This window comes from Balaenoptera musculus, chromosome 15 (genome assembly GCF_009873245.2).
Source record: "Balaenoptera musculus isolate JJ_BM4_2016_0621 chromosome 15, mBalMus1.pri.v3, whole genome shotgun sequence".
In the NCBI taxonomy this organism is placed as follows: domain Eukaryota; kingdom Metazoa; phylum Chordata; class Mammalia; order Artiodactyla; family Balaenopteridae; genus Balaenoptera; species Balaenoptera musculus.
Genome location: NC_045799.1, coordinates 31,978,687 through 31,997,705, shown reverse-complemented (window position 1 = coordinate 31,997,705; position 19,019 = coordinate 31,978,687). Strand labels below are relative to the sequence as shown.

General features: G+C 39.6%; 1 protein-coding gene across 3 annotated transcripts in view; it reads left to right on the top strand.

Annotated features, from left to right (window-relative positions):
• Positions 1-19,019, top strand: part of SLC23A2 (solute carrier family 23 member 2) — a 143,420-nt gene that overhangs the window by 26,295 nt on the left and 98,106 nt on the right. Inside the window, exon 2 of one of the 3 annotated variants that reach the window (XM_036826303.1) lies at positions 5,905-5,994. The exons of the other annotated variants lie outside the window; for them this stretch is intronic. The gene's annotated coding sequence lies outside the window, so the exon portion shown is untranslated. The remainder of the gene's footprint in view (positions 1-5,904; positions 5,995-19,019) is intronic. 3 annotated transcript variants of the gene reach the window in all.

Here is a 19,019-nt window from a genome sequence, read left to right as displayed (position 1 = left end):
ATCTCCCTGTGCTATGCAGCTGCTTCCCACTAGTTATCTATTTTACATTTGGTAGTGTATATATGTCCATGACACTCTCTTACCCTGTCACATCTCACCCCACCCCCTCCCCATATCCTCAAGTCCATTCTCTAGTAGGTCTGTGTCTTTATTTCCATCTTGCCACTAGGTTCTTCATGGCCTTTTTTTTTTTTTTTTCCCTTAGATTCCGTATATATGTGTTAGCATACTGTATTTGTTTTTCTCTTTCTGACTTACTTCACTCTGTATGACAGACTCTAACTCCATCCACCTCATTACAAATACCTCCATTTCATTTCTTTTTATGGCTGAGTAATATTCCATTGTATATATGTGCCACATCTTCTTTATCCATTCATCTGTCGATGGACATTTAGGTTGCTTCCATGTCCTGGCTATTGTAAATAGAGCTGCAATGAACATTTTGGTACATGACTCTTTTTTTTTTTTTTTTTTAATTTTTAAAAAATATTTATTTATTTATTTATGGCTGTGTTGGGTCTTCGTTTCTGTGCGAGGGCTTTCTCTAGTTGTGGCAAGTGGGGACCACTCTTCATCGCAGTGCACGGGCCTCTCCCTATCGCGGCCTCTCTTGTTGCGGAGCACAGGCTCCAGACGCGCAGGCTCAGTAATTGTGGCTCACGGGCCCAGCTGCTCCGCGGCATGTGGGATCTTCCCAGACCAGGGCTCGAACCCGTGTCCCCTGCATCAGCAGGCAGATTCTCAACCACTGCGCCACCAGGGAAGCCCACATGACTCTTTTTGACCTATGGTTTTCTCAGGGTATATGCCCAGTATTGGGATTGCTGGGTCGTATGGTAGTTCTATTTGTAGTTTTTTAAGGAACCTCTATACTGTTCTCCATAGTGGCTGTATCAATTTACATTCCCACCAACAGTGCAAGAGTGTTCCCTTTCCTCCACATCCTCTCCAGCATTTATTGTTTCTAGATTTTTTGATGATGGCCATTCTGACCGGTGTGAGATGATATCTCATTGTAGTTTTGATTTGCATTTCTCTAATGATTAATGATGTTGAGCATTCTTTCATGTGTCTGTAGGCCATCTGTATATCTTCTTTGGAGAAATGTCTATTTAGGTCTTCTGCCCATTTTTGGATTGGGTTGTTCGTTTTTTTGTTATTGAGCTGCATGAGCTGCTTGTAAATCTTGGAGATTAATCCTTTGTCAGTTGCTTCATTTGCAAATATTTTCTCCCATTCTGAGGGTTGTCTTTTGGTCTTGTTTATGGTTTCCTTTGCTGTGCAAAAGCTTTTAAGTTTCATTAGGTCCCATTTGTTTATTTGTGTTCTTATTTCCATTTCTCTGGGAGCTGGGTCAAAAAGAATCTTGCTGTGATGTATGTCTTGCAAAATATTGCAGAGGGAGGAACACTCCCAAACTCATTCTACGAGGCCACCATCACCCTGATACCAAAACCAGACAAAGATGTCACAAAGAAAGAAAACTACAGGCCAATATCACTGATGAACATAGATGCAAAAATCCTCAACAAAATACTAGCAAACAGAATCCAACAGCACATTAAAAGGATCATACACCATGATCAAGTGGGGTTCATCCCAGGAATGCAAGGATTCTTCAATATACGCAAATCAATCAATGTGATACACCATATTAACAAATTGAAGGAGAAAAACCATATGATCATCTCAATAGATGCAGAGAAAGCTTTCGACAGCACTGGTTTTGAGTGCCTTAGCTTCTTTTTTTCTAGTTTGTGTTGCCTTCATATTTATTTCAGTATTGACCTTATGCAGTGATTTAAGGTTTAAAAAATTTGAAAGTGATACATATACATGCTAGAAAAATAAGAGGAAAAAATCAGTTTTAATCCTGTCATCCGGAGAATGTGTTTTTCCTTCTGTGTGTGTGTGTGTGTGTGTGTGTGTGCGTGCACGCGCGCGTGCGTGCTTAAGTGTGTGTGGCTACAACTTTAATAGGATTGTCACGTATGTTTTGTAACCTGCCTTTTCCTCTACTCAGTGACACACTCAACACATTTCCATGTCAGTGAAATGTTATTACCAATTTTTAATCCCCATAATATTTTATTATAAGAATTAATCCATGATTTAACCAACCACTTTTCTATTTTTAGACATTAATAATTTACCTTCCAGTTTTGGATTATTCTAAGCACTATTTAGTGAACATTCTCATTTTGAAAAATTTGAGCCTATTTTAATTATTTTGTTATGATTAATTCTTTAAGAATAGAATTGTTGGGTCAAAGGTTAGGTGTATTTTTAGAGCTTTTGATTAATGTTGTTAAATGGCCATCTAGAAATGTTAAAGCCAATAATTACTCCCACTAGCAGTATATCCAAAGTGCTTTCCTGCTTAAGGGACATTAAAAATTATTTAGTAATTTTATGATTTGCTGAGTGAATTATAAGTAATACATTTTATTTATGCTCTTTTGGATTTCTCACATTTTTCACAAGAAAGCTTACACATGATTATATTCCCATCTGCAATATAGTGAGAATCACATTAAAATAAAAAAGGAATCTTGATGTGTTAGGAATTCTTACAGCCAAGTGGACTGCTTTTAAGTGTGTGTGGCTAAGGTGTCCTAAATCCAATTCATCAGAGAACCTGCCTTCCTGACCTGGTGGCTCTGGATAAATTTTGGGGTATATCCTTCTCTCTCTGAGATCTTTTATTTTGCTAGTCCAAACTTAGGAACCAGATAGATTCAGGAAAATGTGGATTCCTCACTGCATGAACTCAAGAAGATCATAGATTTGGATAAAGAAGGATACTTAGTATGAATTGTGTCATTGCTTTGGAGGGAACAGTGAAGGAAGGTGAGCAGTTTGACTTGGATTTTGAGAGGTCTGGAAAGGATTTGCTGAGGAATTGATCATTTAAACAGAGATCTGAAGTATGAATAGGAATTCTCCAGATGTTATAGCATTCCAGGTAGTGAGAATAGCAGGCTGTGTTCTCCAGCCTTGATGCCTATCAGTTTTGAAGTTCACATCAGTCTGTGATACCATCCTCTCTTTACTTTTTGCCATCATCTACCAACTTCTTGGCCATTACGTGCCTTGGATGTTGGCTCCTGGCTTGCTATGTTTCTTTCCACTGTGTCTTCTAACATCGTCTCTAAGTTGTTGGTTTATCCAGCCTTCAAACCTCACCCTTCCTTTACATTATCTTTTCCGGGGAGTTTTACATCCAGTTCACTTCAGCTTTCTTGGGCCTTGTTGTCTCCCAGATGATACTTTGGGAACCTTGAGCTTGGAGACTCTCCCCTCTGCACACATCCTGTCCTTCCTAGCTCTCATTTGTTCTCCTCCAGCGGTCCTTGTTCCTTGGGCACTTCGGTGTTCTCTGGCTTCCTCTTGCCTTCCCAACCCTTCTTACCTGCTGTGGACTCCAGGGAGTCTCTTGACTGTCATCTCACCAACACCTTGATTTTCTCATTCTCTGAACTGGCCCCATAACTTGCCAACTTTCGTCAGTGGCGCAGTCCTACTTGTTTAATTTTTCTGTCTTTTTTTGTTAGTTGCACTCTGCTGGAGAGAAATCGCATAACAAGGTGACTTTCTCCTTTACGTATTTATAAGTTTTGGGCTCAGCTAGATCCTTGACTTTTTTTTTCCTTTGTCAGTAATTTTACTCATTCCTTTCCCATATCTCATCCTTGGCCTCCTTCCTCTCCACCATGACCTCCACTTTTTAGTTCATTAAGAAAATAAGTCATCAGATAAGTGCTCCCTCAACTTCCTGTCTCATTGAGTGTTGAGTAATAGTGACTATCTCTATACATCTCTACCCACTTTATTCCACAGAGGACATGAGGCAATCACTACAGACAGTCTGTGTGGGCCTGTTGTTACAGATTCTGAAAGTTTTCTACCCAGGATTACAGAAAAACTGCTTATTGCTCCTTGTTGGTATACTTAGAACTTCTGATCTTTAGTTTATGGAGAGATGTTTGTGTTTTCGCAGAAAATAGGATTTTAGAAGTGACACAGCCCTTGGAGAGGGTGGATTAAATCACCTCCCAAGATGACAGAGCTCATTCGTGGCACAGTCTGGGCTGGAATCTCCATTAGTAGCCTTTCCTTATCCAAAATAAAAATACTTTATTTTTTCCCCCCTTGGAGGGGGGTCGGATTGGAGGTGAAGAGTACATCAGATTTATTTGTAATTAAAAATAAAAAAGGTAGTGGATATACATGGAACAAAATTCAGAAAGTACATGAAGACAGATATGGAAAGTAAGTCTCCCTTCTGTCTGCTCCCAGTTTCCCTCTCTGGAGGCAACTGCTTTTACCAGTTTTTGCATGTGTTTTGTGTGTACTTCTGCAGTTTCTTTGTTAGAATTTTGTTTTTAATTGGGAAATTTCAAATATAAAGAAATTGAAAGAATGAACCCTCATATGTCAGATACCCAGATCTAATAAGTCTAAACACATTGTCTTTGCTTTAGGGTTGTTTTTTTTTTTAAATAAGAAAATAAAACATTTTAAATATCCTTTTTGTATCCTTTGCTAATATCATCTCCCTCCCTCTCTCTCCTAGAGGTAACTTTGCAGTCCACATGTTTACTTTTGTATTACATGTTTCCATATCCGTAAGCCCACGTACAATATTGACTGATTTAAAACCCATAATAAAAGATCTCATGTGGTATGTGTTCTGCAGCCTACTTGCTCATTCAGGTATGTTTTCAAGACATGTTGATCCAAGTGGCTAGAGTTCACTTGTTTTAACTGCTCTGTTTTATTCCACTGTTTAAACATACCAGAACTTATTTTTATATTCTCCTATTGATGTGTTGGTTGTATACTGTTAAAATGGGGTGGAGTATGCTGAGAAGTGGCATTGCTGAATCATAGGTCACACACATCTTCAACCCGCTGGATGTTACCAAATTGTTCTCCCAAGTATTTGAACCAATTTACGTTTCTGGCAGCAGTGGTAAAATTCCTGTTTATCCACAGCCTTTCTAACACTTGGTATTATTAAACTCTTTTACTCCTGCATTATCTGATAGGTGTGAAATGATACCACATTTTAATAGGCATATTCCATGGTTTGTTTATCCATTCACTAGTTAAAGGTGATTGTTGTTTCCAGGTTTGGGCTATTGTAAACCACTGTAAACATTCATGTACAGATTTTTGTTTGAGCAAAAGTTGTCATTTCTCTGGGTAGATACCCAGGAGTATATTGCTGGGTCTTAGAGTAAGTGTATGTTTTAACTTTATAAGAAATGGCCAAACTGTTTTCTAAAGTGGTTTGCCATTTTAACAAACCCATCACAAGTGTATGAGAGTTCCATTTGCTCTGTGTCCTTATTAGCATTTGGTATTATCTTAGCAGTTTCTTTTTGTTTTAGCCATTCTAATAGGAATGTCATTTTTTTTAGCCCAAAGAATCAAATTTTAAAATGGATTCTATTTTTAAATGATTTAAAATAATTGATATTTGCCTTTCTTGGTCTTGCATGTTCTTTTTTTCCCCCTTTAATTCAAAATCAGCATTGTGTTAGGGTAACCAAATAATGATAAAGAGATGGTATAGTGCAGCCTAACATTTGCAGGCTGCTGCTAGAGAGCTTGGTAAATGTATTTTTTTTGCTGCTCTCAGCAATGTTCATATGGTTATGGAATCTTTGATTTACTGGTTGGGGTTTTTTAAAATTTGGTTTTATTTCTGGAAAATGTGTATTAAAACTTTATAGTGAAGAGTATTGAGTCCCCATTTTAATGACATCATCCACCTACTTATGTAAACTGCCTCCCTACCAGCTTTGAATAAGATTCAATTTGAGGATGCTTGTTTCATTACTGAAAGCAAACATGCAAAAACCACAGATATGGGCCAACACCCTTATTTTACAGAGCAAGACATCTGAGGCCCACTGGATAATGACTTTCCTGCACTTACACCATCATGCATGGTCTGCACAACCATGGGCTTCTGGATTCTCAGTGAGTTCTGTTTTCCCACTACCCCTTGTATTCTACTTCAAGGTACTGACCAGAACACACTGTAATGTGAATCTTTAGTTTGAAGGATGTAGTCTTCACAGTGGATTTACTTTCAGAATTGAATACACTTACTTTTACTTTTATTGCTGAATTCTGGCATGTGCTGTCAGCACATATTCCGAGTTGTCCTTTGAGATTGTGAATGAAAGACCAGCCTTTAAGTGTCTGCCGGAGAAGCCAACTTAATAAGTCTTTGATAGTCAAGGGGAACAGTGAATTTATTCACCTCACACAAATATGTATCCTTTATTGTGATCCTTCCATTTGGTTCCTCGGAAGGAAAATAAAATTTAGCCAGGTTTGAACTATGTACTGATTTATTTCCTGTTGAAAATTTAGTAACTGGGTTTATTCCAAATGTGTTGTCTTGCCAGATTTTCTTTCTACGTGTGTGGGTTTTTTTTTTTTTTTGGAGGAGGGTAATAGTTTTGGCTGTTCTCTTATACCCAAATATGAAATAGCTTCTTTTTCACATAATCTGGCTCCTTTTTTTTCTTATAGTTTCACCATTCCTAGAGTATTGATCCATTTACATGGCTCAGGATGTTTCCTGCAGCCAGTGGGAAGAGGGAAAGGAGAGAGCATGTTTACTCCAACTCACATCCCATTGGCCAAAACATAGTCACACGGCCACATCTAGCTGCAAGGGAGGCTGGGAAATGTTGCCTGAATTTAGTTGGTTGTGTGCTCAACTTAAAGTCAAGGCTTTTTATTAGTTTAGTCATTAATTGAATGACAGAGGACTCACACCTGGTGGTCTCTGACAATTAAGTAGAGAATTTGCCACGTGAATGAAAACAATACATAGAAATAAGTTGGATATGAAGTTAAAATGTATTTTAGTTCTGTCTACTTTTCTGTGTGAAATTTTACAAAATATTAAAAAAATAATTTTATATTTTATAATTTCTTGTCTTAATGAAGTGCCATTTAAATATTGTAACACTAGAGGGTGCTGTTAATATATTTGCTTTTAGTGTTTACAGAATTCCTTCCCCCCCTCCCCCAGGTTATCTTATTACAGGATCAGAGTAGTTTTGTCCAGTTGCTAACTCTAAATCTCCTTTGTTGTTTTACTCAGTTTTACAACAGTAGGGACACTGAAATGTCAGTATGTGACATTTATTTGGAAAGGCAGAAATAGATAATCACCAAATGTGTAAGGTTTTAAAAAAATCGCTTAAATTTGTCCTTAAAGGGAAAAGATAAATCAGAGATTACATTAATCAAATTAGATATTTTCAAATACATAATTATTTCTGAAGAATTGAACATTTTTTTTCAGTATTTGGCCAAGTTTAGCCTTTTGGTTGTTTTGCCTAATTTTTGGTCCTAAATTTACTAACCTATGTAGGTGCCAAGAATTGAGCTACTGCTAATTTTGCCTCCTAATACATTGGGAGGGACAAAATTAAGACTTAAAACTTTTCCACAAAGTAAAAACAATTATAATCCCACTTTACAGAGGCAACTGGTATAAACAGCTTGGTGCATCACCTTTTGCTTTCTTAGCACACTTGCACGTGCATGTATACAGTACTTTAAAAGAGGGTCATCATATGAGTTAATGCTAGTGCATAGGATGGTTTTTTTCTATGTTCATTTGTAAATGGCTACCATTCTGAAGTATCTTATTCTAGTGCCCCCCACCCCACCAACTCATTTTCTTTGTAGACAGATCCATTACCTATGAATAATTCTTTTGTCTTCCCTTTTCTATTATTTGAACTTTAAAAATCTTTTTCTTACTGTATTATTTAGAACTTCCAGAACAGTCTTCTGTAATGGAGGCCATCAGACTCCCTTCTGTTTTTGGCTTTAATCTGCCCTTTCTGGGTTTTTCAGAGTAAGTATCTCATTGGCTTTTGGCATGAGATAGGGATTCTTTTTGAGGACATTTTTCTTCTGTATTGGAATGCATGAAGAATTTCATTCGAAAATTGATTTTGAGTTTTATCAAATGCCTTTTTGGTTTCTGGTTTTCTTTTTGGATCTTAATGGTTTTTCTTCCTTCTGCCTGTTGATGTGAGTTGTAATACTAGCTTTTTTCCTTTTCTTGTGCTTTGTCAAGTTTGGAATCAGGGTTATGCTTAGGTTTCTAAAATGATTGACATGCTTTTCATCCTTTTCCAGTGCTTTGGAGCTGTCTAAGTAGCATAAGGAGTAACTTCCTTAATGCTTGGAGACGTTTGCCTGGGAAACCACTTGGGCCTAGTGTGTTTTTGTTTTTGTTTTTTTTTTTATACATTTATTTATTTATTTATTTTTGGCTGTGCTGGGTCTTCGTTTCTGTGTGAGGGCTTTCTCTAGTTGTGGCAAGCGGGGGCCACTCTTCATTGCGGTGCGCGGGCCTCTCACTATCGCGGGCTCTCTTGTTGCGGAGCACGGGCTCCAGACGTGCAGGCTCAGTAACTGTGGCTCACGGGCCCAGTTGCTACGCGGCATGTGGGATCTTCCCAGACCAGGGCTCGAACCCGTGTCCCCTGCATTGGCAGGCAGATTCTCAACCACTCTGCCACCAGGGAAGCCCCCCAGTGTGTTTTTGAATGGAAAGTCTCTATCTGCCTTGGCCTTAAGAGGCTTAAGAGCCCTCTTGGATGTATTTATCAAATTTATCAGTTCTGTTGCTTATTTCCTAGCTAATTTTTTCTCTTCCTCTCTTTAATTTTTTTTTTAAGTTTCTTTAGAGTATTTTGTTGCTTACTCTTTTTTTGTAAGGGTATTTTTAACAGTCTCAATTTCACCTTTGACCTAATGGTTATTTGGGAGAAAGGCTAAAAATTTTGAAGTTGTTAAACTTTCTTAGTTGGTAATTATTTTTTATGTGTTTTGACATTATGATCGGGCACTGAGAAGTGTTCCTTTTTTGTGGGGGCTGAAATTTTCATTTGGCATGGTGGTCAGTTTCCACTAATGCTCTTTAGCTGTTCAAAATGAAGCTCTACTTTCTATGGCGTGGAAAGTTTGATACTTATTATGTTAGCCTTATTCATTATATTAGTCAGATTCTCTAATTGATGCAAAATAAAATTAACATGGAGATCAAGCCTGTGCTCATTACCCCTCCACCCTCTTGCCCCCTATCTTCTTGGAGACAGATAGGTATGTTTATAGTGTTGGTCATTCTTCTGTATTGCTAACCATTATGGATCTTATTTCAGTGAAATAATGTTCAGAACATAAAAATTAACATGAATTTTATAATATAGCAATGTAAAATGACCCTCTTTTTCCCCTTTTAATACTTTCTGGCATGAATTCCATTGTGTCTGACATTTAAAAATAACAATAAAGCAGCATTAATGTTGCTTTATTTTTGTTTCATTTTTAAGGTCTATCTTAGGCATTTATTTATTTATTAATAAATATATTTATTTATTTTTGGCTGTGTTGGGTCTTTGTTACTATGCACGGGCTTTCTCTAGTTGCAGCGAGTGGGGGGCTACTCTTCGTTGCGGTGTGCGGGCTTCTCATTGCGGTGGCTTCTCTTGTTGCGGAGCACGGGCTCTAGGTGTACAGGCTTCCATAGTTGTGGCACACAGGCTCAGTAGTTGTGCCTCGCAGGCTCTAGAGCGCAGGCTCCATAGTTGTGGCGCACGGGCTTAGTTGCTCTGTGGCACGTGGGATCTTCCCGGACGAGGGCTCGAACCTGTGTCCCCTGCATTGGCAGGTGGATTCTTAACCACTGCGCTACCAAGGAAATCCAGGCATTTAGTTTTTGACAAACCTGGGCATATTTTTAATGGGATGAATTTAACTAATTTACAGGTTTAGTTTTAGTCTGTAGTCTGTTTCAAATTCTAATAGTAGTTTCTCTAAAAGAAAAAAACAATTTTCTTCAGTTGTCATAGCTAAAATCTAATGGTATTTTCCCATTCCTGTCTGTTTGGGAAAAGGGCTTTCAGCATCTTCTCATTTCCTGCGCTCAGTCTTTAATGTACTCTTGTTCAATCTGCTTTGTTTTTAATTATGTTTTTAACATTACGTAGCATATACTTAGAGAATAATTTGATATATGCAGTCAATTTTATAACTGGGTTTATGTCCTGATCTTGATGGTTTTGGCTTATAATACATTGTTAGCAACCCTGTTTATTAGTGACCATTCTGAATTTTGCCTCTTATGTGGCTGGAATATAGCCTCAGGCTTTGCTTTTTTTCTTTCTCAGCCCATTCATATCTGAAATTGCAGTTTTTGGCTATAACACATGAAGGGCAACTTGTTTGATTATAAAATTCTTTGGGAAACCCTTTTCTCCAGTTCTCTATAGATCTATATTTTCTGTTGACTTCTGGTGTTTAATACTGCCTTGGAAAATCCTGGGGCTAATCTTAATTATTGCTACTGTTCAAGTAAACCAAACATTTTCTCCATCTCCCTGGGTGTTTCTATGACTTTTTCATCCTGTAGTTAAAATATTTTGCCAGGATATGTTCAAGTTAAGTTTCTTCTCTAATTCTGAATGACTCTGGTGTGCCCATTTCTATACTCAGATTTTTCTTAATCTCAGAATTAGTTGTGGTTTTTTCTATATCTGTTGTATCTTTAAGTCTGTTTCATTGTTCTTTTTTAAAAAAATTTTATTGAGATGTAAATCACATATGTTAAAGTTCTCACGTTTAAAATGTATAGTTCAATGGCTTCTAGTAAATCATACTTGTGCCACCATCACCACAATCAAATTTTAGAAATTTTCTTCATCCCATATAGAAATCCCAAACCTATTAACGGTCACTCTCCATTCCTGTCCCCCCATTTCTACCCCAGCCCCAGGCAACCACTAATCTTTCTGTCTCTATAGATTTGCCTATTCTGGACATTTCATATAAAATGGAATCCTACAGCATGACTGGCTTCTTTGTTTTTTAAGTCCATTTAATAAACACTGGATTATTCATGTCTTGGCTTTGCTCTTTGCTTTTTTCCCTCCATGGTACTCATCTCTGAACTGTTGTTGCCTTTCTGGACTTTTCCTTGTCTAGGAGTTTCTCAAGCTTGTCCTCCACCTTTCAGTTTTCTGCTGTTTTCTGCAGTTTCACTTCTCTTTAATGCTTCTAAGCTAATTTTGTGCTTTTTGTTTCCTCTCAATTCTTCCCCACCCCAGCTGTTGTCTCTTGTTCTTAGTCCATTTTCTTCATATAATTGTCCGATCCTGTTTCCTTTGTTGATACACAACTGTCTTTGTTTTTTATTCTTTTCTCCTTTTTTCCAAAGTGAAATTTTCTTTTGATTCCTACAGTAGAACCTTTTTGAAGTTTGAGTCTTCACAGAACATCCTGATTATAGTTCTTGTATTCAGGATACAGAAACTGGAGTATTTTTCCCATAGGCCACACACTGGGTTAGCTCACCTTGGAGCAAGGGACTACCTGGGCATGTTGACCTGATGGGTTGGGTGTGTCACGTGTGACCTGTGTTCTGGGCACTTGTGGTTATGAATCTCTTGCCCCTGAACAGTTGAAGTGCTTGCCTTTCAACCATCTCCCCAGCTTCTGCTATAGCTTCTCCCCTAGTCAAGTGGCATCTTCCTCTTATGCTCACTGCTGATTTCCTTAAGATTATTCATGAATACGTAACACTTAGAGCTACTTTTCTCTCCAGGAGTTGTCCTGGTTCTTCTTCTGCCTTTATCTCAGGGATCCCATCTTCCAAGATGCATCTTCTGCCTGGCTGTTTCTCATCTGAGTTTCATGGTTTTCTGTCTGGATTTGGGAAGTGCAGTGGTGTTGGGGAGATGGGGGCAAGTATTTGCCCTCTCACAGCAGAGGTGAGGTGACCATTGCCCAGGTTTTGGTAGGCCCTTACCTGGAGTCAGGACTGGAAGGGACAAAGTCTGACTGCAGGTGTGGCTTCTTTCTTCTCACTGGTACCAGATTGTCAGTGCATGTCTGCCTTTTTCTATGTCTTCATGGGCACTTTCACTGTCCAGTGGGGCCTCTGCAGCTGGGAGCGTACACCAGGTGCCACATCCAGTGGGGCTCCAGCAGTTAGCTCTCAATGTTATGGTTATTGTTGGCTCTGCCTGTAATCTAATGAAGAAATCATACCTTCAGATCTATTTTTAATCTCTGAAAGTCTTTGAGCTTTGAAAATAGTTGTCTTTGGGCCCCTGATTGGGGAAATGAAAAATTACCAGGGAGTAAAATTAATCTCCCTTTTCACTGAGCTGAAAGTAGTGTGGGTGGACTTGTTCATCTGAACGGAAGGGTTTGGAAAGATAGGTTTTAATTTTCCTTATTTGTGTGGGTTTGAGAAATGTAATCCCAGCAGCTGCTTGGTTTCCACAATAGAATATCCAGGCTGCCACATAGAAACCTGCTACAGATTGATGGTAAACAGACCATACTAGAGGCATGCAGTAACTGTTTGTAACCAGGGGGTGGCTATTGTGTAATACAAAGTAGATAGCATTTCTGACTAGGTGGTGGTGTTATACAATTTTGGTGAGCCTATGTGGGTTATAAAAGCCAAAATTCCTTCAGCACCTGAAGCGTCTCATGCTGAGCATCAGAAGGATCCCAGCCTCACACAGATCCCAGCACAGAATTGGTGGGTAGGGCACTGAATACAAAATATTGTGGGGGGATACAGTAAGATTTCGCTCTGCAGGTAAGACCATTTCTTGGTACAAAAGCTTTGCTTTGGGGAATTAGTGTCTGCATCTATATGTGCCTATGTCTGTGCATCTGGGTTCATGGGTGTCTGTTTCCATGCACATGCATCTGTGACTATGTGTGCTCCTGTCTATGAGACTGTGTGTCTGTTTTGTTTTGTTTTTTTTTCCTGCGAATATATGGCTATGTGTGTGTATGTCTGTGTAGGTGGGTGAGGAGCCTATGGCTCAAGTTTCCTGAGCTGGGTTACCAGAAAGTCTCCACAGTCTTTCTTGGTGCTGTCAGACATTATTTGAATATTAATAACATTAAGATTTATGCAACTCTTAGAAGGCAATGCCCTTCATTAAATATGTGAGAGTGACAATAAAAACCTGATCTGCAGCAATTAAAATGTTAGATTCAGTGTTTTTCAGGTGCTCATTTACCTTATTTTCTGAGTGAGGTCCAGTCCTGGGACTTCCAAGGCCGTCTGTGCTCTTTTATGTTTTCTTTTATACAGAATTTTAGGGGTTTGAGGAAAAGTAAGTACACAGGCAACAAGGAACATAGATTAAACAAACCTCAGGGAGAGCTGGAGCCTCTTTTATAGCTGAATACATCTATTTTTACTCCTTTTAAGGTTTTGGGGTTGTAAAAATGTCAGGTTTTGACACCAAAAAAAGCAATACATCTGTGCCATAGGATTCTAAGTAATTGTAGTCTCTGTATTGAATGGATGTGGGTTTTTTTTTTTTTTTTTAAATGGGTTAGGAGGAACATGCTCCTTTGCAGAACAAAATATATATATAACATACCCACAGGCATGGGATGTTTATTAAAGGTCAGGAGAAAGGCTCCCATTTAATGAAGGTCAGGGAACATTTATTTCAATCACTGTGTACTTGCTTTTAGTCTAGAGCAGAATTACAGTGTCCCAGCCCCAGGTAATTGCGGTGCAGTGTAGTCAAACCCACTATTCAGCCATCAGTTAATCCATCAGGGTAGGTGAGATTTCAGAGTGCCCCTTTCCTTATCTTGGGAGAGTCTGTGGGGAGGAGGAGACAGAACTCTTAGTAAACTGGAATAGGGGGCAGGAGGGCTTGGAGGGGAGAAAAAAAATATTGCAGAAGAGATTTGCAAATAGGATTTCTTCCAGACTATAGGAAGGGAGCAGGTGGTTGAGAGAACTAAGTAACTGTGCCAAAGTCCAGCAAAACAGAGCAGGAGTAATGGGTAGTCAGGAAATTAAGGAAAGGTGGGCCTTGACCTCTCTCTGCAGGTGAGAGAAGGAAATTTGGTTTTGGCAGTTGGGGCAGAGGAAAGGTGAGAACATTCCAAAGAGGAATGGTGTGGTCTGAAGGGTAATTCAGGGAGAGAGCTGATTAGTCCATTTGAGCTTGAGGCATGGAAATGCTTCTCCCAGCACATGGGCAGTGCCTTCTCTTCTCCAGCGGGGGTAGCAGTGGCAACAGTAGCTAGAGGTGACAGATAAGTCATCTGTGTGCTAGAAAGGGAGGATGAAGCAGGAGCTGGGGTGGTACTGAGGGGGCACAGGGTTGGCAGGGCAGAGCCATCCCCTGGAGGTTACTTGAGCACCCAAGTCTGTTTTTGTACTGGAAAGGTAGGGGGAGACATCAAATGACAAAGGTTACTTGGAGGTGCGGAAGAGGAGAAAGTGTCTTTCTTTTTATTCCCTGACAGTAACTGGGGGCTTTCCTCAGCTTCCTCCAAAATGACCTGCAGACATAACATCTCAGGCCTTTTCTGGCTGTTCATCTTTAGAGCCTTTTTCTATTAGTCAGTCTGTAAGCGAATAGGAGCAGTTTTCATGCTCTCAGTGATTGCTTTGTTTGTCACTTGCCCTTGGCTTTTGTCCAAGGGTATATCACCCTCTCTGTGCCTCAGTTTTAAACTGTGGGGATAATAACAACCCCTCCTAGAATTTTTATACGTGTAAGTGATATCATGTTTGTATCTTGGATATAATAGATAGTCAATTTTGCACATGTTTTATCTTGTCATTAAAATTCCATATAAAATTAGCTTTTCAGTGGCCCCTGTACATTAAAAATAGTATTAATACACTAAAAATAGTGTTTCCATAAAAATACATCATTTGTACAAAAAGTGATATGTTAAATCACACAGTGGAAATAAATGCAATAAAATCCATCTTTATTCTGCTTGAGTTTTCTCAAATATCCGTTTATATTTTAATTCTGGCCCACAGACTATACCTTTTGCTCCACTACCTCTTCCTCACCCTCTCTCTTATCCCAGCCACATGATTTCCTTGAGCGAATCTGGAGGGCAGGGATTAGGTTTTGTTTTGGTTGTATGGCTAACTGGCCCATGGAAAAATTCTCTTTTCTTCATATATTTGAATGCCTTTTATGTGATGAACACTGTGTCCCTGCCCCATCCCTGCCTGGTTGGGAAGCTGGACCAAGAAGCTGTGTGCCATTGAAACATGGAAGTAGAGGGACAGCTAACCCAAGAATGATTCCTATAGGAGGAGACTTTTTGAGCTAAGCCCTGAGAACTCTGCAGGTCAACATGGTTCATATGGATAGTACCTGGGGCAGGAGAGGCACAGTGAGGATGATGAGTGTTAAGGTCTTGTCATAATTTTGAATAAAGTTTGGGGAGGAGATTTCTGTTGGATGGTACTAGCCACAGCATCTGATACCTACGACCTGCAACATTAGGTCAGAAAAACAGAGATCACTGATGACTTTGTATTTTAAAGCCACCAAACTAACAAAACATCAGCTGCTTTGACCTTTTACTGTAAACTTGACTCCATCTTTCCCCTGACTGAGCAGTCAATGAGGCATTGTTTTCTCCTCTAGATAGCATGACCACCAATTTTCATGGCTCAGGCTGTGTGTAAATTGACATCAGCAAAACAACCTGTCTTGGGCTAGATCTAAGCTTCTTTAGGATTTAGAGTCTAGTTTGGGACTAGAGCTTATTCTGTACCAAGGGCTTCCCAGGCCAAGTCTCTGGAAGAGACTGAAGGTGTCTTCTGCAGGCAGAACATATTCTTTAACATCTTCCATCATTTTATCAGCTAGGCATGTCATCTTATGCTCCAAAAATATTTGCTTTCAATTAGGAATGATCTTCCCTGCGCACCTCACCCCACGGATGTTCCAGGAATATTTGCCATGTCTATCCAGTGGCTTTGCATCCTCTCTGGCCCACTGTTGAGGACCCTGACTATATTTTTAGGTGATTCCTAAGTATTTGAGCAGCATTCATCCTGGGGCCCTTTCCCTTTCACTTTGCCTGTAGGATTGTGCCATGGGCGCCTCATAGGCCCAGGGGCTCCTGAGGTTCTCAGCAGGTGGTTTCTGAGATGAAACCTGACAACCAACCCTGATTCCCCTTCAGAAATCCAGTTTTATCTAACTTTTTAAAAGTCCCTTCTTCTTAAGGGAACAAATTGACAAACCAAGACAGTGACAGAAGCTTACACAGCTCATTGGGGTGCAACAGAGCCTGTCTTGATTGCAGTCACTGAGGTGGTTTGGTTTAGAGCTCTGATAGATTTTAAAGAAAAGGCCACTCTGAGGCCATGATTCTGGGTGCTCTCTCCATCCTTGTGGCAAGGGGATGTTATGATATTTTGTTAATCAGTGTCATCATCTTGTACCACTTTGGCAAATTATTTCTGTGAGTATGTTAAAGTTCAGCAAATAACCTGATTTAAATTGGGCGCTTGAAATATGCCTTTTGTGTCACTGGGCAGAACTTTAGTTTATATCAGTGACTTTTAGGCTCTTTTTGACTGACCCACAGTTTTTGCCTTGAAACTCTGGGTTACCCTTATCTTGTGAGATGTGCTCTGAATTTTCTTTATTCTGTTAAATTTCATTGTTCTGCAAATTCTGGTTGAGATCCAGTTGGTTTCATGGCCCACTAGTGGGTGGTGACTTGCAGTGTGAAGAATAAGAGCAAGGGTTCTTAGAGTGTTTTGGAAAAGGCTGTAGGATGATTTTTTTTTTCCCCCAGTTATACCATAACTGTAATCACAACGTCAAATGATAACCACTTCTTACAGGTGCATTTCATTACTGTTTAAATGGAATAATGATAGCTAGCCAGGGTCAGTGTCAGAATTCTAAACCCCCTAAAGCAAGACTGTATGTTAGGCAACGATTTAAGTCATCATATTTAAAGGAAGTTTGATCACGTACAAGTTGAGGATATTTGTTCCAGTAATCTTTCTTTTGGCTTGAATTAAAAGCATTTAGGTCAAATCTTAGCATTTAACAGAATTTAATGGAGCAGCCACAGTTCAACTATAATCCCCTAATGATCGGATTTAAGCAGAGAGCTACAAATTGGCTTTTAAAATGTGCTTTATCATTGAACCTGGCCAGCTCTGAAAGTTCTTGTTTGTATCTTGGGAAGGACCAGACTACCACTTGGCAAGTTGAGGTTTTGAGTTTCCTTATCCCAGAGTTTTCTTTCGTGGTCATATACTCTCACCTGTCTAGATAGATTTCTGCAAGTGGAGAAAATAGCTTTATCCCACCCCAGGTTGCCCATCCAGAGGTGTTGATCTGAGGACCACTAGCATCAGAACATTTGTGCATTTGTTAAAAATGTAAGTCCCAGGTTTCGATGCAGGTCTGTGGAATCAGAATTTGGGGGAGGGGACATTTTTTAAAGTTGGTGGGATTATGGGAGTTAAAAATTTTTTTTCTTCTAAAATCAACTTTACTGAGACATAGTTTACATACAGTAAATGGATATACATACAAATGGAGCCACCAGAATCATAGCTAAGTTATGGAACATTTCTGTCACTCCATAGGTTCCTTCCTCTGCCTCTGGAGTCCCTCCTTCCCATCTTTGCTGCTGTAGGTCACCACTAACTGTTTCCTGCCACCGAAGATTAGTTTTGTCTATAGGGATTCAGGCAGCATGTCTTGTGCCTGGCTTCTTTCACTCAATGTTGTGTCTGTGCGATTTCTCCATGTTATTAGGTGCATCAGTATTTGCTTCCTTTTAATTGCTTAGTATCCCTTTGTATGGACCCACCATGTTTTGTTTATCTATTTGCCTGTTGATGGACGTTTCTGTGTCTTGAGTTTGGGACTGTTATAATAAAAACAGCTTTGAATATTTTTCTGCCACTATATGTGTGGAAGAAATCTGCATGTTGAATAAGATTCCCAATTAAGTCTTAGGTACATGAACCATTGATTCTTATTCTCTCTATTCCTTTTTAATTTTTTTTATTTACTTGGTTGTGCTGGGTCTTAGTTGAGGCTCACGGGCTCCTTAGTTGTGGCATGCATGTGGGATCTAGTTCCCTGACCAGGGATTGAACCCAGGCCCCCTGCATTGGGAGCGTGGAGTCCTAACCACTATTCTTTTTTTTTCATATTCTTTATCATTTTGGAGAACTGTAGGTTTTTGTATCCAGATCAAATGATGGATTTGCTGTGCAGTTATGTTTTCGATGTAGTATTCATTCAGTGCTGTCTATTTGGGGTAAATGTGGGTCTCATCAACATTTGTTGAGTTCTGTTTTATGAACTGAAATATAAAGATGAAGTGTACACGGGGGGATTCTATCCTTCAGAGGACTCTTAGTGATTAATTCATTCAGCCATAGAGTGTTTTGTATGTTGTGTACTAGGGACTACTAGGTGCTGATGCTGGGAAGACACGTTTTCTTAGCATTTGGTTGTGCTTCCAAGAAACACAAAAGATGTTGGTATTATATTCCAGGAGCAGTTTGGCCCTTAAATCCGCTGTTTGGGTAGTACCATCATACTTTCAAGTCAGGTGGCCATGGTAAGCCACAGTTGAAAGGGTTGACACTGACAGGGAAGAAATGGTCAGATAAAAAAATTCAGTGCAAAAGAAATGATCACTGGAGCTTCCCTGGTGGTGCAGTGGTTAAGAATCCGCCTGCCAATGCAGGGGACACGGGTTCGAGCCCTGGTCCAGGAAGATCCCACATGCCGCAACGCAACTAAGCCCGTGTGCCACAACTACTGAGCCTGCGCTCTGGAGCCCACGAGCCACAACTACTGAAGCCCGTGTGCCAGAACTGCTGAGGCCCGTGTGCCTGGAGCACGTGCTGTGCAATGGGAGAGGCCACCACAATGGGAGGCCCGCGCACCACAACAAAGAGTAGCCCCTGCTCTCAGCAGCTAGAGAAAACCCGCGTGCAGCAGCGAAGACCCAATGCAGCCAAAAATTAAATAAATGAATAAATAAATAAATTTATTTTTTTAAAAAAGAAAGAAATGATCTCTGGCAGAATAGCTGATGAAATAAACACTGATTAAGAATTGTTATTCTGCATTTGTGCATGATTATCGGTGGCTAGAGAGCTGGTGGCT